We start from the raw sequence: 25440 nt of genomic DNA on the forward strand, positions 1-25440 counted from the left end.
GTGGCATAACTATAAATTTCTCATTGAAAATATACTATACTTCTCTCTCAATGTACAAATGCACCTCAGTTTTCAATGCAACAGTGAAAACCTTTCTTCTTAAAGCTTAAGAGCTTATTGCAATTTTAATGAAATAAGAAAAGTGGCTATTGTTTGAGTGTGCATGTGATTTTAGAGAACTGTTTTGGAATGAATGATATTTTCATTTTTCTGCTTTCTAACAGCTGCCTTCTTTCTGAGATACAAATTCCATCTGAACCCATGACTTATTTCCAGTCAGATAGAAAATGCAGGCTGAAATCTTGCAGTTAGGTTAATAGAAACCCAAATATTTTCACACAGATTAACAACACAAAGAATGTATTGCAGCATGAGAACAGAGCATTACATTTCCAATATTTTTAATAAATGTGATAAACAGATCCCAGAGGACTGACATCAAGTAAGTTCTTAGATGCACTCCTCAGTCCTATGATAAATATTAACAGTAAAGCTAGAAATGTGGGGAAAATTCAATAACCTCATTTATACTGATAGTTAATTTTGGAATGGTCATGTCAAACACCACCACATTGCATACCTCAGCATTCTTTAGAGCAGCCAAGTATATTTGATTGTACTAAATATCTTGCTGTGTATGTAGATTTAGCAGCAGCTGTTGATTTGGTGCAGAAACTTGTACCATATACATAATGCAGATAATTGACAAATAATAGGATTTAAAAGAAAAACTTGAAGACAAAAGTTGATTTTTGAAATATGGCTCCACTGACTAGTCTTGAGTAAGTCACTTTTCTTTCCTGACTTTCCATTTTTTTCCTGTAAAATAAAGATGATGATACTTTCTGCCCTCTCTGGGTCATAAGGCTTTTAATGAGAGACATAGCAGCATTTTCAAGAGATTTTATAAAGAAGTTTCTGTTCATTGATGGAGGTACCACTGTTAAAAAAAAAAAAGTGATGAAACGATTGCATTTGATAGCAAACTACTAGAAAACTCAGTGAGTCACAAAAAGAGTTATTTATTTCTCTCTTATGTATCTGCAGTTGGCTGGAGTTCAGCTGATCTAGGCTGGGTTTGTTGGGTTTGGCTCCAAACTATAGGTTAAGTTCAGGTCGGTTTCACATGTCTCTCATTGTCCTTTGACAAACAGCTATCTGAAACATACTGTTCTCAAGGGAAAAGTTAGGCACACAAGAATACAAATTCAGTTGCACACACACATTTCAGGTCTTTGATCCTGGCACTTCTGCTAACATTGTATCGTCAAAGCAAGTCACATGTTCCAGACAATCCACAATGGAACAAAGACATATTTTCTACTTCTTATGGGAGGAAGTGCAGAGTCACATGACAAAGGGCATGGATACAGAGGAGAGGAAAGAATTGAGAACAATATGCAGGTAACAATAGCAGGAATTTTGCTTAGCACTATTTCTCTTCAACATTTTTCTTAGAAATCTATTTAAAATAGCATTTGTCAGAGTATCTTCCTCTTCAATTACCTTTTGCAAAATATATATGCTTTGTATTGAGGAGTATTTATTTATTTATTTATTTATTTATTTATTTTTTGAGATGGAGCCTCACTCTGTCACCAGGCTGCAGTGCAGTGATGCGATCTTGGCTTAGTGCAACCCCCGCCTCCTGGGTTCAAGCGATTCTCCTGCCTCAGCCTCCACATTAGCTGGGACTACAGGCACACCCCACCATGCCCAGCTAATTTTTGTATTTTTAGTAGAGATGGGGTTTCACCATGTTGGCCAGGATGGTCTGGATCTCCTTACCTTGTGATCCACCCACCTCGGCCTTCCAAAGTACTGGGACTACAGGTGTGAGCTATTGTGCCGGGCTGAGGACTATATCTTTTACTGCAGCCAATTATTTAAATCTATTTCAAAAGGCTACTACCCCATCTCCAAGACCACTGTGAAGAATGACCTTTAAAAATGAAAACCCACCACAAAGTTGTCTTGAAATTAAAACTGTGGGAATATTTCAACCAGAGATTAATGTATTAAATAATTTAAATTTATCATATGACTTCATTTTAACATTACATGACCAGTGAAATGGACAGAGCAAGGCCCCACTCCTCAATCATTTCCAGTAAAGTATCCATGTGTGCACATGAATATGCATATGCAGGAACAGACTCGGTTGCATCATGAAATAGGCCTTCACATTTCTGGACATATATTTCATATCTGTCTAGCTGAACCCCTTTCTTTGTTCTCTTCCCTATTATTATTACTGTGCTTATTTTCAACTTCCATTTCAAATTCCAATTGTTCCTTTCCAATATGGCATAGTGGAAAACAAGAAAGGTTGTAGAATGAAGTCCTCTACCACTTATTATTTCTTCAAAACTGAATAAACTACCTAGACTTTCTGAATTGGTTTCCTTAAAGTAAGTTGAGGAAAACAAGACTGATATGAATTTGGCTGTCTCCCCACCCAAATCTCATTTTGAATTTGTATGTGTTGAGGGAGGGACCCTGTGGGAGGTAATTGAACCATGGGGGCAAGTCTTTCCTGTGCTGTTTTCATGATAGTGAAGAAGCCTCATGAGATTTGATGGTTTTAGAAAGAGGAGTTCCCTTACACAATTTCTCTTTCTTTGCCCACTGCCATCCATGTAAGATGTGACTTGCTCCTCCTTGCATTCCACCATGATTGTGAGGCTTCCCCAGCCACGTGGAACTGTAAGTCCAATTAAACCCCTTTCTTTTGTACATTGCCCGGTCTCGGGTATGTCTTTATCAGCAGCATGAAAACGGACTAATACGAAGACCTGGATTGTAGAGTTGTAAGAATAAATGTCTTGGTTTCTAGAATAGTTCCATTGGTCAAAGGTAAAAATGCCATATGCTTGATCTTTATTATTATACACATCATTAATCACAATATTGAAAAAAACCAAACAAACCTATAGAGAATCTTGATTATATTTGTGGTTTCTATGAAACATCCATATTTGCAAAGATATTTTGATGCACACCTCCTCAGATAAAAACCAGAATTCCATTTCCTAGCTTCCTTTGTACATGGATACAAGCATGTGACCTTCATTCTACCAATCAGATGCAATAGCACAGTAGTTCAATGTATGTGCTAACACATCTGTGACCCCCTTGCCTCTCCACTGCTGTACTGCCTTGCTTGAGTACTGCTGTACTGCCTTGTACAAGATCACTTGAGAGAGTCACTTTCAGAGAGAAGCAAGTTCTCTTCATGCTCCTCCTCTACCACCTCTCATTATCTCCAAACCTATCACTAGAGTCATAGCCCATCATGTTCTGTGGGGCCAATTACAAATTCAAACTTGAGAGGGGAACATATCCATGAATAAAACCTGGATTATATGTGTGAGTATGGAATCTGAGGGTGTTAGACCAGGGAGGAATATAATTTAGATCACGCTGAGGTTATTGATCTGAGTGTAGTTCTAGAAGGCTTCTGGATGGAATGCATGACCTCAAGCAAGTGGGACTACTATACCTTATTTTCGTTAATTAGACTGAGAAAATTAATTTTCTATGAACTCCATTAAATATTAAGAGTCCATAAATTCTTTGGAACAACAGGGAGAATGGATTCATCATGTTAAAACGGTTCTTTCCATCCTCCCTACCCACAAGTCTTCCCTCACAGAGTGAGCTCTGGTTCACTTTTATTTCTGTCACTAATTTCTGTATTCTATATAGGGTTCACCTTTGGCAATCTTCATTTGGAAATAAAAAAAAAGTATTTTACATCATAAGAGAGATGTAGACTAGAAGAAAACTACTGGTGTATGTTCCCTTTACATAAAAAGTCTGGATAATTATAGTAATATGAATCTCATAGTCTTCATAGGGACCTCAAAGCAGCTTCCTTCTCCCAGACAATTCTACTTCTGTGGAGTGTGTATGTGAGAGAGCAAGTGAAAGTTTATGACAGGGTGTAAAATAAAACTACCCTCTATTCTTAACTGTTATACAGAATAGTCATAATTATGCATTTGATTGGCTGTATATCAGGTTAGATAGATATGCATCTCAAAACCTATCATGGCAATCAGTCTTAAACTTTATCAGATGAATTAATCATCTTATGATAATCTTAAAAAAATTGAAAGGAATGTGGCTTTAGTGTAAATCAGTGGTTGTCAGGATTCTCTTGCAGTCCTGAAATATTTTGAAGACCCAAAGAGATTTTGTTTATACAGATTTATCTATTTGTATTTAACAATTAAAAATAAAACTCAAAAACAACAAAGCTGGAGGCATCACACAACCTGATTTCAATCTACTGTATACTACAAAGCAATAGTAATTAAAACAGCATGGTACTGCTGTTTTATAAACACAGGCACGTTGACCAATGGAATATAATAGAGAACCCAAAAATAAACCCATATATGTTCTGTCCTTTGACTCTGGCAAAGATTCCAAAGGGGAAAGGACAATCTCTTCAATAATTGGTGTGGGAAACACTGGTTATCCAAATGCAGAAGACTGAAATTGGGCCTTATCATACACAATATGCAAAAAATCAACCCAAAACGGATTAAAGACTTAACATAAAACTTGAACCTTTAAAGCTACTGGAAGAAATCAGGGGAAAAACTACATGATATAGGTCTGGGCAATAATTTTTTAAATTTGACCCTGAAAACACAGGGAATGAAAGAAAACCTAGAAAAAATGGATTATACAAAACTAAAAAGATTTGTACAGCAAAGAAAACAGCAGGATCAAGAAACAATTTACAAATTGGGAGAAAATATTTTCTAACTACTTACATCTGAATGCAGAATATCTAAGGGACTCAAACAAATGAATAGAAAAAAAACCAAACAAACCAAAAAATGAAACAAACAAACAAAACCCATCTAAAAGAAGGGCAAAATATATGAATAGACTTTTCTCAAAAGAAAGCATATAAATGGCTAACAGATATATTAAAAAGTGTTCCACATCACTAATCATTAGGGAAATCAAAATTGAAACCACAACAAGATATCACCTCACATCTATTAGAATTAGCTATTATTAAAAAGTCAAGTTATAACAAGTGTTCGTCAGGAGGTGGAGGAAAGGGAATTCTTGTACACTGTTGGTGGGGATTAAATTAGTGCAGCCATTATGGAAAACTCTATGGAAGTAACTCAAAGAAATAAAAACAAAAATTACGACATGATTCAGCAATCTCACTTCTGGGTATTTACCCAAAAGATTTGAAATAAGTATGTCGAAGAGATGTCTGCACTCCCATGTTCATTGCAGCTCCATTCACCATAGCCATGTTATAAAATCAACTTAAGTGCCCGTCAACAAATGGATAGAGAAAATGTGGTATATATATGTAATGAAATAATATTCAGCCTTAAATAAGTTCTGTCATTGTGACAACATGGATGAACCTGGAGGACAGTATGCTAAGTGAAATAACCTAGGCACAGAAAGACAAATACCACATGTCCTCACTTATAAATGGAATCTAAAACAATCAAATTAACGGAAGCAGAGAGTAAATTAGTGATTACCCGAGGCTGTGGGGTGGATGGAATGTGGAAATGATGGTCATAGGATACAAAGCCTCAGGCAGAAGAAATAATTTTTTTCTTAGATCTATTGCACAGTGTGGTGAATATATTTAATAATAGTGTATTATACATTTCAAAACTGCTATGAGAATAAATTTCAAATGCTGAAACCACAAGAGATGATATGTGTGTGAGGTGATAGATACATTAGTTAGGTTGATTTAATTATTCCACATTGTATTCAAAATCAACACATAACTTTGTACCTAAAAAATCCATACAACTACAATTTGTCAATAAAAATAAAGTAAGCTGAGAACTTTTAAAACATGAAAATACAAAAGTGAACATTCCATTAGCTGTCAAAGAGATGATGTCATCACACATAATGTAACTTCTGGAAAACATCACAGACACTCAGAAAATGAGAGTGAAACAGCAAAATAATGTCTTGATACTATTATGAAAATATTTTTGAGCCTGTGGATCCCCAGAAGGATCTCAGTAAGTTCCAAGAGTTCAGGAGTTCCTGAACCACATGTTGAGAACAACTGGTGTGAGTAATTTTTCTTCTGAACCCAAATATAATTACCATCCAAACTGCATACATTAACCTTTAAAGGAGAAGGAATGTATATTTTGATTTTCTTATTAGAATATAGCTCCTAGAGAGCTTATCTTTAAGATTTTTCTCTACTGAACAATCATACAACCATCCAACAATCCTTGTTTGTTTCCTCCATATGTTGTTTTTTATAATATTACCCAGTTGTCAATAAAGTAATTACCATATACATTGGGAACTATTTAACTGATAAATGAATATATCATTGACACTAACTAGTTGATATATTTTCTTTCTTACAGATATTGTGTATTTGATTATTTTTAAACATCAAGTGGTCTTTGACAGTACAAATTTACAAAAGCAATGTATAACGCAAAAGGTCACTATCCTTCAGTATATTTTAATTATTAATCTATTTTTTAGGAATAAAAATTTTGTATGATAGATTTGATGTTTTTAAAAACATAAGCAAATAACACTTGCACTCGAAGTAAAAACATTTGACTTTAAAACAACATTTTAAGCCGCTTTTCTTTGAGCCTTGCCATAGGAACTTTGTTGTACAATTAGCTCTAAATTCAGCTCTCCAAACCATTTTCAGTTACTACTAAAGCCAAGTTTTTGAAAGAGTCATTTATCAAAATTACTAAGCTCAGAATGCTGAAAGGAATTTACAAAAATTGCTATTATAATTTGGCCTAAATCTATGACTTTATAACATGTATAGTATATATGGGTTTACATTAGTGGAAACATTAACTAAAACCCGGCCTCAAGTTAGAACTTGAAGTCATCATAAGTAACTTGAAATAGCTCAAGCTATAGGCTTCTCTAGGAGATAATTATAATAAAAGCTACTGTATATTGCATAGCTCAATACCATGTACTAGAAACTATGCCCAGCCCTTTACGTCTCTCATTGTAATCCATGCGGCCACGTCTAGAAGCAGCTATGATAATCCTCATTTCATAGGTAGCTAAATGGAAGTTCAGAGAAGCTAGGAATCTTGCCAATGTCACCTGGATTTGCACCCAGGTTTGACATTAAAGCTGTGTATTCTAATGCCTTAATACAAAGAACTTAAGTAATTATATGGATCAGAAGTTTAGTTAGTAGTAGTACCAAATAAAGCTGAATTCACAACAAAGATCTGTAGCTCACTTGTGCTGCATGTCCATCATGGGTCAGCTGTGGGCTCTCTTCCATGTTTTCCTTACTCAAAAATGCAAGTTAATAAGGGTCCATCCTCTCTATTATCAGTTGTTGCTGCAACAGGGAAAGAGGACATGGAGAATTGTGTGCTGGCTGTTAAAGGCGTCACGTTTATTCACATTTTATTTGCCAAGTCAAATGGCTAGTCCTGCCTTCAAGAGGGTGAATCCCACCGCATTCTGAGAAGAAAACAAATGATAATCAAAGCAGTCTTTTCAAAACTTTGAGTAAAATATGCTACCTCCCCAGATGTTAATTCTTTTGACACAACCTGAAATAAAGAATAAAATTGTTTTGGGTTTGTGATTTTTTTAATGAAAATAGACAATTATACCTGAAATTGTAATCATATTCCTTCTTTAGAAACTTCAAGGGTAACTAGTCATAAAACACCTGGAAAAATTATGGAAACTTGTTCTTATACTTCTAATCCTTTTTAGCAAGGTTAAAAATGTGCTTCAATTAGAAGTATAATGTTTATATTATTTCAATATGACAGTTATGCTATTAGATGTGACATTCTTAGAGATTACAGCTTTCCTTTTGAAAGAAGCTACCTATTTATTAGTCTGTCAAAGAAATAGCTCACTGAAATTTAAGATATTATATATATTTTTTGTCTCCTTTCTCAACCCTTAGCCAACATCAGTCCCCTCTTGCCCTAGGTTCTTATCAACATTGGAGAATCAGTATAACAGGATAAGCTTGTCATCTGCAAGAAAAAAGAACCTTAGTATATTCTTAAATTTTTAGTTCATTTTTAAAAAAAATTAGCAAATAAGTTATTGGGTTTCAAGTAAATAGGTAGGACATTATGCTAGCATAGAAAAGTCTAGGGCTTTTTGCCTGGTGATCTGTGTTAAAACCTGTTTCTCTTGGACTTGCAGAGGTGAGACTAGAAAAAAAAGGTCTGCTACTCCATTAAATGGTTATTTTTCAAATTCACAAGCAACTTTGAGGTATACTACATGGAAATGATCTTTTTAAGTGTCACAGAGACATGTTTCAAGCCATGGCCATCTCATCTACCATCATTATGAAAGCCATCATTGGAGCAGGTAGTCAGTATCTAACCACTGAAGCTGACCTGTAGAGTCAACCCAGGCAAAACTACCTGTGCCCCATAGAGATCAAAGCATGAATCAGTCCACCATTTTGAAAATCTAGTCATACCCTGACCCACATGGGAATATTAAATGAATGGATCTCTTTCAGCCATTGTAAAAGGATAAGTGGAGTCCAACCAAATAAGCAATCTGTGCTGTGGGAATCTGTTGTCCACCTGTAAAAAAACTACTTCCAAAGCCAAAATATAGGTTAGTCACTTCAGGCATTCTGTTAATGGCCTGAAACAAAGCGTATGGCAGATATGGAATTTAAATTGTAGAGAAGTTTATATATATGTTAAATATTAGCTGGAATAGTAATATTATTCCTAAAACTAGTACCTCCACAAATACTTCTATTTTTTAGGTAAAAGAGAAAATACATTATAACACTTCCCTTTGTATGAAATAAATAATACCCTTTTTCATTTCTCCTGGACAAACTGGCTTGAGAGCCAAGAAAACATAAACAGCTCTCACAGTGCTATCAGACTCAGGAATATCACTAAAGCTACAAACATCCTGATTCCAGGGTTTCCTTCCTCCTCACTGATGTCTCTTACATTATGATTTTGCTGAAGTCAGTTCTTTTCTACTGGTGACTGTCATGGTTCCATGTTCTGCCATAAGGAGACTATGTCTTTTTTTTTTTTTTTTTTTTTTTGAGTTGGAGTCTTGCCTGTTGCCCAGGCTGGGGTGTAGTGGCATAATCTTGGCTCACTGCAGCCTCCGCCAAGCGATTCTCCTGCCTCAGCCTCCTGAGTAGCTGAGACTACAGATGGACACCACCACATCCAGCTAACTTTTGTATTTTAAGTAGTTACAGGGTTTCACCATGTTGGCCAGGTCAGTCTTGAACTCCTGACCTCAAGTAATCCACCTTCCTTGGCCTCCCAAAATGTTATGTTGGGATTATAGGCGTGAGCCACTGTGCCCAGCCAGGCTATATCTTTTAATGCCTATGGAGCATTAAAATCAAACAAAAATCAAACATCAATCAAATAAAAACTGTCATCTGACAACTATTCTGCTGCCACTTAGATCTCAAACTCCCCATCCTCCCAAAATGATACAATTTGCTGCCATTTTCACACCCTGGGTACCAACATCCCTGAAGTGTATAAAGAGTGACCCCACCTTCTCTAGCAATGAATACTAAATACTAAATATCCTTAAGTCTTAGGGGAAGTTCCCAGGAGCTATGCTGAGGGCATTGGATGACCCTAGTGTTGTACTGAAACATCACATCTCCCTGCACAAATTCCTCAAATCTTTCCTACATCATGGTGAGTTCTTGCTAACTTGGGACATTCCAGGTCCAGAGATATAGACATGTTTGTTGTCTTTTTCATTTAGAATTGATAGTCCCACTGAGACAGAGCACATTTATCATTGCCATAATCATCATTACTTTTTCTCCTAGGAGGAGAAAAATTTCCTCCACATGTAAGAAGAAAAAGCTAGAGACCTGTTCTATGTCAAAGAGTTATCAAAGTCAGTGTTTAAATATACAATTAAATAAAATACACAAAAGGCACGTATATGGATATCATGTTTTTGATTTTAATAAAGTCTACCTCTTTCTCACGTATCTTACTGCATGCTTTCAAAAATGCTCCCCACATTCAAGAAGACCATCTTCTAATATGTACCTTTAGGCTCTACCAACCATATTTCTCACTGTTCTAAATTAAATGAATATATCATAGCTACAGACCAATTTTTTTAATGGTGAAACACTGGAACTGTTAAGCTTAAACAATTTGCAATGTTATAATTAAGGTAGAGAAAAATGAGCAATTATGAAGTGTTAAAAACACAAAGTACTCAATGTACCTATTCAAGCTTCCAAGAGCTCCCACCAGGCTAAATGAAGCAAGGCAAAATGGAAATGGCAAAAGCTAAAATCATAGGTTTACACCCTTTGGGTTCTAATGCTTGTGTGTTATGTCATTCTAATAATTAGTCTGAATCCAGAGTATGGAGAAAAAGAAAACAGAGTAATACTACTTCATACTTAGCCCTTACCTCCTTTTCATTCATTTGAGTCTCAAAGAGTCTGAAATACCCGTGTTAGGGAATACTGCCAATAAGCTGTTGAGAGCTAATTAAAATTCAAATGCTACTTGGAAATTTTACAGTCTTTTTCTTTAGTTTATCCATAAATGTGAAATATGTGTCTGAAGTAGTTCACTCTCTCTTTGTCTGTCGTTCCATTGCACCCTGGCTCTGGGGGCGTCATTCTTAGTGAACTATCAGCTTGCAAAGAATAGGACGCATCAGGATTTCACATTGACCTCACCTCAAAATCCTGCTGGCCTCACACAGCTTGGTTATTAACTTCACTGGGATGTGTAGAATTTATTATTTATACTGACCTATTAGGGCTAATTGTAATCAGGGGTATTTTTGTGTGCCTACTAAGTGTTAATTGCTACCAGTAGCTGAGGTGGTAATTGGATCTGGGAATGAAGTCTAGAACAAACTGTCTTCAGAAATACCCAGAGCTTCAGAGGTAGTGGCTGATTGCTTTGCAGCCCTCCAGCCTCCTTAGCTCCCGAGGGTTTCAACTGGCTTTGGCCCTTCCACAGTGTGTCAGCAGCTCTCTCAACTGTGACTGGTGCATTGCCTTTTAGCAGCTTTAAATGGTAGATGCTAATGGCTTTGCAGCCTTGCAGTTCTCCCAGCAGGTTTCTGTGCCTTGTATTACTTTAAACACAAAGCACTTTGAAAACATACATAAATTAAGGCTATAATTCCATCTCTAGTCTTTGGCATGTACTACTTGTCAACTTTTCAAAAAGCAAATGGCTGATATAAAGCATTCCAACAGGCTTGGCTCAGAGTATGCCTTCTCTCTGCCTCCCATTTAGGCTCTGGCCCTTCCATCTTTAATCCACCCATTGCTCTCTCCTTATCATATATTAACATTCTCAATTCTCAGTTCACTTTTCTTTTGGGTTTACATGCTAGCTCCCTCTTATCTTCTTTTTTTTTTTTTTTTTTTTCTGATTCATGGCTTGGATGTCAGAGCTGTAACCGGCCACAAATACAAACTGATGTCTTTTCATTTTACATACATATAGGGAAGAGGGCCAGGATACAGTTTTCTGGGTTAAGGATTTTGGGATCCTGAGCTCTGTTTTTGTTTTCATATTGTTGAAAGGGTAATGATAAATGTTTCATTGGTAACAAAAGTTTGAGAATCAAGAACTAAGAGAGATACAATAACAACAAAAACCTTGCTTGTCTGAGTATCAGTTGAGCTGATTATTTTCTCATCTTTAGCAGAGCCTATCACTGTACAGTAAAAGAGTGAGTTTGGGAGCCAGAGAGAAAATCGGATGAAACTTAATTCCATGGAAGAGCTTTAGTCACGCTGAATATCTCAGATACTTGCCAGCTTGTCCAACCCACGGCCCACAGGCCACATATGGCCCAGGATGGCTTTGAATGCAGCCCAAACAAATTTGTAAACTTTCTTAAAACATTATGTGATTTTTGTGGGTGTGATTCGTTTTGTTTTGTTTGTTCATCAGCTATCATCGGTGTTAGTGTATTTTATGAGTGACCCAAGACAATTCTTCTCCTTCTAGGGTGGCCCAAGAAAACCAAAGACTGGACATCCCTGAAAAGCTCACTCAGTGGGAAATGATAGCTCCCAAGCAGCCAAGGCAGCTAGTAATGACATTTCATTCTGAAGTTCAGAAAAACCTCTATGAGTAAGCAATAATCTGAATTGCACACATCTCAGATTAAAAATTTTAATTGTGTTATTGTAGTCATATTGTAATGTAGTCTTGCATTTAAGGGTCATTCCAATGACCACCAGAGACCTTTCAATGGTTCACTAATGATTTACTGAGTTTTGAACCACTTAATGCTTCAAACTAACTAGTTATTCCTAATAAACAGGGCTGTGAGTGGTAAAACTACTCTTAATCCCATAGAAAGTAAGCTAAAAAATAAACAGCTTTAAGCTTTTTGGTTCCTAAAGCAACCTAATGGAAAGGCCCCCTACTCAAATCATGAAACAGAAGGGAAATATTTTCATGTTCTTCTTAAAGAGAATCTGTTCCTTTCAAGATGAATCCTGAATCTTCCTAAAACCACTGACTCTAAATAACGTTAGTTTGCCTGCCTGTCATCTAGCATGCTCTGAACCACACCCTTCTCACTTCATCTATAGCAGGAAGGATTAAGGGATAAGAGATGTTTTCATAACCATTCAATATTGCTGGGGTGCTTTGGAAGCACTGTAGCTTCCCTGCCTGGGTGGCAGTGTTTATTCCCTTGACATAAGAGCATTTCCTGATGAACATCTCAAAATAATAAACATTCTGCTTTGCCATTTTCCCCCCTTCTGTTGGCTGTTTGTGGTTCCTAATTGCAGGCAGTGTTGCCACATAATGAAAATAAAAGCGTATATTAGCAAGTTTCACTTCCATTCTGCAGGGACTTCATTCCACTTTTGTATTTTTTTAGACAGTGAGTGAAGCAGACTTTCTGCTACTGCTGTGGCATTTTTAGTAGAGATTTAAGCATCTATGGAGGAAATAACTTCTAAACTCCTGCAGGATTCCAATTTATGTACTTGTAGGTGGAATATTTTCTGAGGTATCACTACTAATTTATTTGTTTTTTTTTTTTTCAGAAAAAAACCTTGTACATGGTATTATGTAGAGAATGAACATAACTCAAAAATTATGTCAACTTTATTGCTTATATAAGACAGCATAAAATGAGTTCTTGTATTTTATATTTATAATTTTAAATCTTCTACATATTTTAATCCTTTCTGGACTGGGAGTACATTTCATGCAAAAAAGAAAGAAGCATAAATGTTTAATATTTCAATAACATGCTGAATTTTTAAGGACTGAGGCCTTTGTAATGACTGTTAAACCAATCTAACAGTAGTTGGTTAACTAGATTACTTTGAGTAAAAATTTAAAAGGCTGTAAAGCAACTAGCCAGAAGTCTTATTCAACCATGAGGTCAGAATTTTCTCAGCATTTGGTGCTTGGTCATCAATTATTTACAGCTAAATTTACTTACCAAGTTATCAAATCTAGTAGAGAAAATAAATAAAAATATCTAAAAATTAGTAAGTTTTTTTTTAACTCAAAGCCACAGGATGTCCACAAACCCTCTCCTTTGATGTTGCTCTGAAATCATTTGAAATTTCTGAGAATATGGCTCACCTCTTCTTTTAATTTAACTATGTCAAAAAAATTCACTAGTGTTCTTACTTAATTAAAAAGTCCACACTTCTTAGAATTTTGAAGATAGATTAAAAATACAGTTTCATCATTGTTACTATTAGAACATAAACCAAAAACATGCTTAAAAAAGAAGCTAGGACCATAAGAGAGATCAAACTGTTTTTTAATGGTCCAATGCAAAACACAGAAAACAAGCAAACAAAAAAACAGAATTAAGATTGATCCAAAGCCAGGACACAAAGTAAGATAGTGAAATTTGTCTTGGGTGCCCTTTAGTGTCTCTCTTAATCACCTGTGTCTTTTCCTGCTCAAAGGCATTCTGGGGTAAGCTTAAAGGATTTTTTTTTTCATGTTTTTGTTTTGTTTTGTTTTCAGTTTTACAAGTTACTCTTTAAACGTTGGAACGCCTTTAAACTCAACAGGAATAAATCCCTATTCTGGAGTTTGAGGCTCATAAAAGTAATAGAGGTGAAATTTGCAGCTGATGGGCCTTCTGGTGGCCCACAAGTCACCCATAGCCATCTTCATATTCTTCTAACGCAGTGACATGAGGAAGCAGCAGGTGTCAGGATGGAGCATTAGAAGAATTCTTGGATTGAGGACTTTTTTCTACCCTCACCAGCTGTGAGAAGTTACAGAGAACAGTGCTATGAACTCTAGCTTTCTCATCTATGTATTGTTAAGAACAATTCACATTCTGCTGACCTCATAGTGTTGTGAAGGTCAGGTTTACAATACACTTTGAAAATTAAAAGGCATTTTAGAAGTATAATGTGCTGCTATTGAATGGAGCATTTAAAGTTTGTATCCAAACCATATGGTTTTATACTACATGTCTAATTAAACACGGGGGTTCTCCATTTATATAAGAAGAAATGCCATGAATATTACCCTGAAAGTCCAGAGAAGGATTTTCTATTGGTCATTATTAACTGTATTGGGTTAACTCCCACTGAGACCCCTACTCTGCTCTTCATCCACTGAATCTCTGATGATGACGGCAAGGCACCTAAAGCCTTGGTTTTCTGTCTTCACATTTAATGTTGATACTGTTAAGTTCATTACAACAACCATCTGATCAATAGTGGCTTAAAGAAGCTGAGGATGTGCAGCTTGGAAAAGGGAAGACCAGGAAAATCAGGTAGAAATTATGGCTTGGGAGTTACCAACTGTTTGAATCCTACTACATAAAGAGACTTAACTTATCTATAGTATCCTCTAACTCACTAAGTTGTATGTTCAATTTACAAATAACCTTTTTCTGAGGGCTACACTGACACTGACTGAAAGGTACCGCTTCAATTTGTAATTGATCAGATGTTTGCTTCCATATTTGTTCAAAGTCCCTTTGAAAAAAGCTAATATGACTAAGATGCAGGAGTTCTTCTTTTAAAGTCCAAAATAATATAAAATAATGGGAAAGTTTCAAATGATAAATGGATAGGGAATAGTTGAGAAAATTTTAAGATTTTTTGGAAAAATGTAAAGTTAATGATATTCTACCCCATTGTGTCCAAAAATCTGGTACCATGCTGCCAGCTTCACAGATGCTACTTTTGAGGAAGATGGATGCCACTGGCAGCTGGTTCCAAAAATATAATTTGAAACTTTAATTGGCATTCCTAATGTGCTGCACAGCTTAATCATATGAAAAAAGAAGTGTTTCATGAATTTCCACTTTATGGAATATTCACATTGTGCTGAATGTTTAAATGATCTTTTCCCCCTCTTTGTGAAATAAATTATAAAACATTCTTTATACTATCTTTTGTGTGTGTATACAGTTATCTTAATTAGTATAATAATTTTTAATTATACTTTTAATTTTTCATATGAAGTGTTACTAGGAAATTCAGAGAGTAGCTATTTCTTCTTAACAATGATATTTGATTATTATATAAGTTATTGTTCTATTGATGAGTATTTTAATGCCAACATAATCTTAAAATAGGGACTCCTGAAAAAACTTTAACATTTTCATGTGTATTTGGAATGGCTGTTATAGTCCTTTCTAGAGGTACAAATACACATATTCACATGCATATACAGAAAAATTACAGAAATGTGGTAGACACCACTATATAAATGAGCTTTATATATTAGTTATTCAAAATTATAATTTGATATATTTGGACAATTTAATTCAAATGATTGACTGAAATGTTAAGTCAATGCTGTCTTTAGTAACTCTCATAGATGCAACTTGTGTCTTTTTTAAAAATTGCAAGTTTTTTTTCATGTGGAATCAGTACCTTAGGTTAATTTTTCTTTAACCATTCCTTCATGTACCCATAATTTGAATGTCATAAAATATTACTTTGAGAGGCACATTTTAATAAAATTTCTGCAAAGTAAATTTGATAAAAGAACTCCATTCTAGGTGTTGATAGGCAAATAAAACACTTTCAGACAATGAATGCCTAAACTTCTACCTGCTTATTTTCCACATAAGAAATCTCTTTATTTTTAAGATATATATTTGAATAAACCACGTCATTTAGCTCATGTACCTTTTTTTCCTTGTTAAGAAACACATATGACTGGCGCGGTGGCTCACGCCTGTAATCCCAGCACTTTGGGAGGTTGAGGGGGCGGATCACGAGGTCAGGAGATCAAGACCATCCTGGCTAACACAGTGAAACCCCTTCTCTCCTAAAAATACAAAAAATTAGCTGGGCATGGTGGTGGGTGCCTGTAGTCCCAGCTACTCAGGAGGCTGAGGCAGGAGAGTGGCTTGAACCCGGGAGGCAGAGCTTGCAGTGAGCCGAGATTGTGCCACTGCATTCCAGCCTGGGTAACAGAGAGTGTCAGTAAACCATTGGGTCCAAACTGATGATCTGAAATCACACAATCATAACTTCACATAGTAATATTGAAACCTATAAAACATTAATTACTATATAATTTTCAGTTATTGGATATAGACTTTAAAGCTTACCTCTTTCGGAAAGTTGTAGTTAAAAATAACAAAATCAAGGTTTTTCTGATTTCTCACATAATATATTGGTTTTGCCTGTTTGGGAGCTTTGCATGAATATAATTGTTTAGTGTGGTTTCTGATTTATTTTGTTTAATAAAAGGTTTGTGAGATTTGTCCACATTTTTGTTTGTAGTTGTACATCATTCATTCTCATTGTATATTTTGTTTTGTTAATAGGCCACAATTTATCCACTCTACTGTTGATGCATTTGGTATGTTTTTTTTATTCTTTCCTATAATAAATAGTGCTTTCATGAACATTCAAGTGTACACATTTCTGTTAGAATTGACTGAAGTAGAGTTGCTAGATCATATAGTGTATAAATGGTCATCTTTAGTAGCTACTGTCAAAGAGTCTTGTAAAGTGATTTTACCAATTGCCATCCATACCACTCATCTATAAGAGTTCTAGTTGGTCTGGGCCAGGCGTGGTGGCTCATGAATTCCAACACTTTGGGAGGCCGAGGCGGGTGGATCACGAGGTCAGGAGATCAAGACCATCCTGGCTGAGATGGTGAAACCCCATCTCTACTAAAAATACAAAAAAATTGTCCAGGCGAAGTGGCTCACACCTGTAGTCCGAGCCAAGATCGCGCCACTGCACTCCAGCCTGGGTGATGGAGTGAGACTCCATTTCAAAAAACAAAAAGAGTTCTAATTGGTCTATAGCTTAACACTGGCTATTTTCTCCATTTTCTATTTTAGCTAAATTTTTGGTGTATAAAACAATTGCCTGTGATTTCACCTTATGTTTCTTAATAACTAATTAAGTCAAGCACTTTTTTTTTTCTTTTTTTTTTTTTTAACTGTCACTTTAAGTTCTGGGATAAATGTGCTGAATATGCAGGTTTGTTACATAGGTATACTTGTGCCACGGTGGTTTGCTGCACCCATCAATCTGTCATTGAGGTTTTAAGCCCGCATGCATTAGGTGTTTGTCCTAATGCTTTCCCTCTACTTTCCCCTCATCCACTGACAGGTCCCTGGTGTGATGTTCCCCTCCCTGTGTCCATGTGTTCTCATTGTTCAACTGCCACTTATGAGTGAGAACATGTGGTGTTTCGTTTTCTGTTCCCGTGTTAGTTTGCTGAGGATGATGGCTTCCAGTTCCATCCATGTCCCTGCAAAGGAGATGAACTCATTCTTTTTTCTGGTTGCATAGTATTCCATGGTGTGTATGTGCCACATTTTCTTTATTCAGTCTATTATTCATGGCCATTTGGGTTGGTTCCAAATCCTTGCTCTTCTATATAGTGCTGCAATAAACGTACATGTGCATATGTCTGCATAGTAGAATGTTTTATAATCCTTTGAGTATATACCTAGTAAAGGGATTGCTGAGTCAAATGGTATTTCTGGTTCTAGATCCTTGAGGAATCACCACACTGTCTTCCACAATGGTTGAACTAATTTACACTCCCACCAACTGTGTAAAAGTGTTTCTACCTCTCAACATCCTCATCAGCATCTGATGTTTCCTGACTTTTTAAAAATAAGTTCTTTGAAACCAATGAGAACAAAGAGACAATGTATCAGAAATCTGGAACACAGCAAAAGCAGTGTTACCAGGGAAATTTGTAGGGCTAAATGCCCATATCAGAAAGCCATAAAGATAAAAAATCAACACCCTGACATCACAATCAAAAGAACTAGAGAAACAAGAGCAAACAAATCCAAAAGCTAGCAGAAGACAAGAAATAACTAAGATCAGAGCAGAACTGAAGGAGATAGAGACATGAAAAACCCTTCAAAAAATCAATGAATCCAGGAGCTGGTGTTTTGAAGATTACCAAAATGGATCACTAGTCAGACTAATAAAGAAGAAAAGAGGGAAGAATCGAATAGACATAATAATAGTGATAAAGGGGTTATTTAACACTGATCCCACAGAAATACAAACTACTATCAGAGAATACTATAAACACCTCTATGCAAGTAAACTAGAAAATCTAGAATAAATTGATAAATTCCTGGACACATTCACCCTCCCAAGACTAAACCAGGAAGAAGTCAAATCCCTCAATAGAACAATAACAAGTTATGAAATTGAGGCAGTAATTAATAGCCTACCAACCAAAAAAAAAGCCCAGGACCAGATGGATTCATAGCTGAATTCTCTCAGAGGTACAAAGAAGAGCTGGTACCATTCCTTCTGAAACTGTTCCCAACAATAGAAAAAGACGGGCTACTCCCTAACTTATAGCCAATATTGTACTGAATGGGCAAAAGCTCATTGAGATGTCCTCTTTGTAGAGTATGTTTAAAACCCCTTTTCCATTGGATTTCTGACTTTCGTTGATTTGAAAGTTATTTGGATATTTTAGATATGAATAAATGTCTTTTCAGATGTACATATGTTTAATATTTTTTTCTTCTGTGGATTAAATGTTCATTCTCTTAATGCTTTATGTTAATAAACACATGCTTTTAATTTTAATATAATTTAATTTATCATTTAAAATTTTTTTAAGGTACTGATTATTGTGTCATGTTAAGAAATACTTGCCTATTCTGTCACAAAGTTACTGTGCTGTGTTTTTTACTAAAAGCTTTCTACTGTTACTTTTGTATTGATATCTGTAATCCCTCTAATTTTGATATAAGGGTTCGAGTCAAGATTTTCTTTGCCCACTTTCACTATTCCTATTTAACATAGAACTGGAAGTCCTAGCTAGAGCAATTAAAGAGGAGAAAATGTAAAAATCATCCAGATAGAAAAAACAGGAAGTATTCTGATGACATGATCTTATACCTAAAAAATCCTAAAGAGTCATCCAAAAGATAACTAGATGTGATAAATGACTTCAGTAAAACTTCAGTATGCAAAACCAGTATTAAAAAACCAGTAGCAATTCTATACACCAAAAACAATCAAGCTGACAACCAAATTAAGAACTCAACCCCATTTACAATAGCTACAAAAATAGTAAAATATCCAGAAAGAGAACTATAAAACACTGATGAATGAAAGCATAGATGACACAAATACATGGAAAAAAAAATCCCATGTTTGTAGAATGGGAGAATCAATATTGTTAAAATAACCACACTGCCCAAAGCAGTCTACAGATTCAGTGCAATGCCTATCAAATTACCAATGTCATTTTTCACATGATTAGAAAAAATAATTCTAAAATTCATTTGGAACCAGAAAAAAAGTCTGAATCGTCAAAACAATCTTAAGCAGAAAGAGTAAAGTGGGAGACATCACATTACCTGACTTCAAATTATACTACAAGACTATATAGTACCCAAAGAGCATGGTACTGGTTTAAAAATAGATACATAGATCAATTGCAGAGTAGGGAATCTAGAAATAAAGTCACACATCTATAACCAACTGATTTTTGACAAAATTGACAAAATAATACAAATATACACTGGAGAAAGGACACTCTATTCAATAATTGGTACTAGAAAAATTGGATAGCCATAAGTAGAAGACTGAAACTGGACTGCTTTCTGTCACCATATACAAAAATCAACTCAAATGAATTAACAAGTTAAATATAAGACCTGAAACTTTAAACATCCTATAAGAAATCATAGGAATAATTTATGACTAAGATCTCAAAAGCAAATGTAACAAAATAGACAAATGGGACCTAATTAAAAAGCTTCTTCACAACAAAAGAAATTATCAACAAATAAACCTACAATCTACAGAGGGATAAAATATTTGCAAACTATGCATCTGAAAAAGAACTGCTATCCAGAATCTATGGGGAACTCCAACAACTCAATAAGAAAAAAAACAAATAAGCCCATTAAAAAGTTGGCAAAAAACATAAATAGACATTTCTCAAAAGAAGACATACAAGTGACTAACAAATAAAAATGCTCACCATCACTAATCATCAGAGAAATGTAAATTAAAACCATAATGAGACATTATCTTACACCAGTCTGAATGACTATTATTAAAAAGTCAAAAGACAACATATATTGATGGGGATTCAGAGAAAAGAGCACTGTCGTACACTGTTGGTGAGAATGTAAATTATAATAGAACAACCTCTATAGAAAACGGTATGGAGATTGCTCAAAGAGCTAAAACTATAACTACTATTTGATCTAGAAATCTCACTACTGGGCATCTAGTCAAAGGAATGTGTATACATATATACACATACACACACACAAATATATGCAGGATATATATATATATCCTGCATTCACGCATTTATTGCAGTACTATTCTTAATAGCAAAGTCATGAAATCAACCCAAATGTCCATTATTAAATGATTGGATAAAGAAACTATGATATATGTAAGGATATATAAGGGTGTGTATATGTTTGTGTCTGTGTGTGTGTCATATATGATGTATTTATATGTGTGTCATTTATATTTCACATATATGATGTATTATATAAAATATATTGTCATATATATGTTGCCTTTTGAAGCAACATGGATGAAACTGGAGGCCATAATCCCAAATAGAATAACTCAGAAAATCAAATACTACATGTTCTCATGTATAAGTGGAAGCCTAGTGGTCTGTACACATGGACATCCAGAGTGGAATAATAGACTTCGGAGATTGCAAAAAGTGAGACGTGGGTAAGGGATGAAAAATCATCTATTAGGTACAACGTCCACCATTTGGATGATGGGTACACTAAAAGCCCAGACTTTACCTCTACACGATATATCCTTGTAACAAAACTGTACTTGTATGCCCTGAATCTGTTAATGATAATATAATAATAATGTGTAGTGTGCATGGCTCCATTAACTCATTTTGCCACATCCTCTTCCAACAGTGAAGCAGGATATTACTGATGCATAGTAACTATGGCACAGGACTATAAACATAGGATTCAAACTTTACCTTATAGGAGGCATTGGTTGATTAAATAGACTTTTTAGATAAGTATTAATTGTTATTGAAAAACTAAGGTTTCAAGCAAAAAATTGGCATAGGAAATATTTTCTATTTGCCAATTTTGTATTTTGACATCATTTTTTTTCTGCAGTGCAGAGCTGCTATAAACTACTGTTGAGAAAGACGCTCTCTAAATAAAACTGGAGAACAGATCCTTGCCAGATATAAGACTAAATGCAGACAAGTGTTTTGTGTTGTTTGTTTTATATAAAGTAATGTGTTCTACTGTGGTATGTGGCACAACGACTGATGCTCGTTGTGCTACATACTGCACATGCAGTCACAACGACTGACTTTATAGTGATAAAGTCATGTGTTGCTGTTTTGAAATAAATATAATTCTCCCTTTTCTCATTTTAGAAAAAGGAACTACATTGTGAGTTTTTGAATTATCGGATACTCTACAGGAGCCATACAATGAGTAGTGGATCTCAGAAAATTTAACATTCAGAAAGATTTTCTGGACTAAAACTATCATTAGGTTATATGTAAATTTAGATAAATTTATACATCCTAAATCCACAGTAAATCATTAAATGGGGTTCAAGGATACATCTCTCATGTTTTGAGATGGGTCTCACAGAAAAAAAATGATACCTTCTTGTTTCAGTGTCTTTTGAGTTCACATTTAATAGTTTTGAATCATTTGCCTAACTGATGTGATTTTTAGTATTTGCCTAATTCGTGAGCCTGTGAGTGTAAAATACTAATAATATTAAAATAATACGAACAGACATTATATATTATAATTTTGTTTTGGATTAATTACCACCACAGTTGATTTTCATACGTGTTTAATGAGGCAGAGGGCATGGATTTAATTTTTGGTTAGACCAGATAGCTTTTGTGTTGTAATATAACCATGAACTCTACCCTAGCACCTTTAAGACTTAAAAATGTGTACAACAGCTGAGTAAAGGTCAAGACCCATGTAAGAAGGTAAAAATGTATCTGTTATACTAAGCATATAATTTCAAGTAAAAACAAATGAGAACATATTCATGTAAGTTGAAAAATCTGCAAATGAGTATTAAAACATGTACAGAAACTATGATTGGTTATCCAAATATTATCTTATTAACTAACCCAACTCTGATTATTTTTTAGATAACAAGTTGGAAGACTTTGGATCCCAAGAAAAGTGGATTTGGCCTCTACTCTAGAGATAGGTATGTAATCCAATACTAGCCAATAAAATATAAGGAAATGTTTGTTAGTAGGAACTTACGGGATGTTTTGTTTTGTAATAAAAATAGAGACAGAGAAGAACTGCTTACTCTCCTAGCTTTTCTTGCTGCCTTTGAAGGTAGCTGTGTTTCTATGAGTTGAAATAGCCCTATTGCAAATATGAGGCAAGATATCTAAGGATAAAAATTCAACATGTAAAAATGTCAGAGTGGAAGAGTAGAAAGATGTTGAGATCTTGATGAATCATTGAGAAGATAAGCTAAGCCTACTACTACTTACCTTCATATTTCTTGTAATGCAAGGAAAAATAAACCCTTGTTTGTTTGTTTGTTTATTTGAAAAACAAACCCATGTGCTTGTTATTATGGGTGAAAGTATTTCTACCAAACAAAACATTGGCATAATTGGGTTATAGATAATCTCACTTCATTTATCATGTATCCATTGACCTAGATTAGAATATGGAAGAAATTAAGCTAGTGAAGTTAGCCTGCACCTCAAGTTGTTCTGAACACTTCAAGATGGCAGCTGAATTTGTTTATTCATATGCAGCTACTAGCAACATTCCTTAAAGCCTCCATAAATATATGTAGAATGATTTTCTTTGTGCCATAGTGACAAAAATCAGTTGGATACAGCCCCTATTTTTCCTAATTGTCTCTCGCAATACCCCCATGCATACATATTTGCACATTCATCATGCCATGTTTCATGATGAACTCTCTATAAAAGGGCTATTTCCGGCAACCTTGTAATTCTGCCTTTTTTAGCAAAGACTTTTAGAATGAATGTTATTAGATCTTAAAGTGGCTTCCTCTCTGTGTAAGGCATTTAAATCTGCTATTGGGCAAATGGTTATTGGCAGTAGTGTGATGGTGGAAAGTGGAAGCCACTGCAGGCACGTAGTGGTAGTATTCATTTCATAGCAGGTGAACATGTGGAGTAAGACTTAATCTAAGTCAAATAATTTTGAATAAAGCAAGAGTATGAACTCAGGGTCTTTAGTGGATTTTCCAGCAGACTGTCCTTTTAAAACACCTAAATCCCCTCTGCTACGCAACAGTGTTCTCTTTCAGATTGCTGAATTCATCTTAAAGCCATCCCCTTTTTATTTCTTCAGTGTCTACATTGTGTTTCTTGGGAAAGCAGTCAGGTTGCTTCCTTGTCTCAGAAACACTGGTACAGCTCAGGACCATGTTGGTTGTCTATTTCATTGCTTAAATCATTATGTCAGGTGACTGCCCTAAGACACACATGGTCAGAAGCCATGCTCCATGCAACTCAATTAAGTTTTCTGGCTTCTGGTGCCCGCCATGTGCACTCAGATGTGCTTGTTTTTCATGTTGCACTTTGAGGTCCTCTCTTCAACACTGTAAGACGTTGATCAGGAGAGGTTTTGCTTTTCAGTTTTCATGTGTTATAATGAATATCTCACATGATTGTTTTGACCTTTTCTCTTATGTGTGAACTCTTTGTAATAGTATTTACTAAGTAAATTAAAGCGTGCAGTGGATAAACAAAGAGGCAGTCACCTGAATTGTAATTGTTTTGACTTGTTGACTTACCAAAACAGAAATCTGGTAAGTCTAATCTGAATTTAGTGTAGGCAAACAAGAATGGAGTGGAATCTGAAGAAACATAAACAAGGGATCAGGGATAAATTTGCATATACAAGCAGCCTTCTTAAACTGCAGGCCCTCTAATTATTCAGTGTTATGCATATGTATTAGGTTGGTACAAACATAATTGCAGATTTGCTATTAAAAGTAATACTAATATTTTCAATTGGCTGCAAAAGGGGTGGATTCTGCCCTGTAACTCAGAGCTACTTTTCCTTTTAGGAGAAGCAATGTGGCTTAAACCTGTGTGGCACTGATTCCTCCCTAGGCTGTGACGCTAGATGCAAGTGTATCCTGTGCTACTTTTGAAGTTAGAAATTATATTCTGATCACGCTGACATTTTGGCCTAATTCATAGTTAAACATCTTGAGATATAAGTTGCATTTTTTACCCATAATTGTTGGCATTGTGTTTTTTAACTGGAAATACCAGCTTTTGCATTTTGGAGAGTAACCTCCTAGAGGGCCACAATCAAGATGTAGAGCTGTCTTTTCTCTTGCACCTCCCTGAGTACCTGACAATGCAGCCTTGAACTGTGACAACTCCTTCAAAATCTGCAGCTTCCTGGCTGCCAGGCAAAGTGAAAGAACCACTGCTTGATATTACCCGAAGGACAAACCCTGAGTCACAGCTACAGGGCTTCCACTCTGCAGTGTTCCATGTCTTGTTTGGAGCTGCATTTCTAAATTTTTATTTTCAGAGAGTTTAATTAAAATACATGGGAATGCTCTACCTGATTTTATTTCTAAGAGCCAGTCTTGTTCAACTGAATTTTTAAAGTAAAAGAACTTTGAATTTTGTCTCTAGGGGTTGCTGTTTTGTTTTTTTTTAAAATAGTTTTAGTTTGTTGTTCAGCAGAGAGAATATACCTTTTCCCCCAAGATTTCATGCATCAAAGGCATTAAGTTGTCACATACACAGATTTTAGTGAGTAACACACAAAATAAGCTGCCTTTTTAAGCGGTTGCAATGAAAATAGGTAAAGTTGATATTACTGAAAAAATTTGTAAATATTCTTTTTAGCATGTTATGATGATACTGCTAGGCCATCTTGATATGGACAGGCACAATGAATTTGCTTTTGTAATAACTATGGTAATATAGATTACCACTATAA

This window comes from Theropithecus gelada, chromosome 12 (genome assembly GCF_003255815.1).
Source record: "Theropithecus gelada isolate Dixy chromosome 12, Tgel_1.0, whole genome shotgun sequence".
In the NCBI taxonomy this organism is placed as follows: Eukaryota; Metazoa; Chordata; class Mammalia; order Primates; family Cercopithecidae; genus Theropithecus; species Theropithecus gelada.